Consider the following 1,712-nt stretch of genomic DNA (forward strand, 5'->3'; position numbering starts at 1 on the left):
AATAAGTTTTTTGTTTAAGTTTTATAAAATTATAATGTATAAAAACAGTATAACGATGTAATCGTATCGGAGGAACGTAGGGAGAGTCACGTCGAAAAGAGCCGAAAGTGATTGTTCATGTATGACAATGTAACGTTAATCACCTTGTTATTCTAAGCCTGACAGGACCTGTTATTAAATCTAAAGACGAATATAATATATATATATTATTGTATTCGCATCTCGAAATAAATGTCTACATTCTCGAGAATCCCTTCTACATTTATCGCCAATACAGTGTGTGTCGTAACACGGCACTCCTCATTTTGACAGCAAATATTTTAACTGAAAGTAATGTCGACTAATGTTAATTCATTTCCTAGAATCTTCCGATAACAACAGGATAAATGATTTCATTTCCAATAATAAAAAAATAAGGATTTTTTTAAAGTTAATTTGCATGTGTTGTTTGTCTCGTATCGACATATTTCAGCTGTTTCGGAAATGTGTAATTACTAAATTTTATATATTTTTAATCGGTGATTATTTATTTACAGCTTAAAGAAATGAAAATCCCGAAAAAATTCTTTAATATACTGAACAATATAATAACATTGCACTTAACAATGACTTACGTATGGAAGAAAGCGATGCATAAAAGGAATACGAAGAATTTATGTCATATATTATTCTGTATATTCGTTTATACATTGTAAAGATTCATAACAAGTGAGGATTTTTATCGCTTCTTCAGAAGAGCCGTTCTAGACGTGAGAATCCTCTCCAAACAAGGATCCTCGGCAATTTAATCTATTGATTTGACGTTTACAGAATGCTAATTATCAAAATAGGACACTAAAAACTGGGAAATTAATTACAGAATACGAAAATGTACGAGTCAATATTCGGAGCAATTATTTTATTTTTCGAACTGTAATATTTTAATTAATAAATGTAAACAGACACAGGATGTTGTTGCATTCTTATACTGTATTATAAATAAATTATATGCATTTGTACTAATTTCCTATCCTTGATTCGGCTTTATACTGTAGTAAAAACAGGAATACAACCTCGAGAAGTCTTTACGTTACGCAATTGAAGAAGTTGTGTAACGTACTGTACTGTACGTTACACAATAGTTGCTAGATGACGTCTATAATCGAGACAAAGGTCAAACGTATAGGTCAGTTGTTAAAGTGTTTATCAGCATTAGAACAGGAAATATACACTATTTATTTTAAAATAATAAAGTAAAACCTGATAATTTTTCTGGAAATTTATTTGTTATGTTAATTATATATTTTGTATTCTTTAATTAATTCCTCTAAACTTCCGTCCAAATGACCCATATTCACTCGTAGTGCGGGACGGATATCGTGTTAAACAGTGAACAAAGTATCTCGTTATCTGAGAAAAACTATTATTAATTTATTATTTTAATTTTATTCGAAATATTTTTATAAATTAAGGTTACATTNAAGTACACGAATAATTTGAAATTATTTGTAATACTTACTCGGTTCGATGTAGATTTTTAGAGTTTCGAGCAAGGTTTTTAGATGTAAATAAAGGGTTTTTCACAAAAATCTCCCTCTGCTTATACGCATTTATATACAAAAGACCGTACCTAATTTTTTGAAAATCAAAACACAGGATATAAGGTGGCACCTAATAGGAATTAGCTGAATTTGAAGGAAATATCTTGATTTCTTCAAAACATACGAAAAAAA

The sequence above is a fragment of the Centruroides sculpturatus genome, unplaced genomic scaffold (genome assembly GCF_000671375.1).
Source record: "Centruroides sculpturatus isolate CEXI.00-Female unplaced genomic scaffold, Cexi_2.0 scaffold2389, whole genome shotgun sequence".
NCBI classification, from domain to species: Eukaryota; Metazoa; Arthropoda; class Arachnida; order Scorpiones; family Buthidae; genus Centruroides; species Centruroides sculpturatus.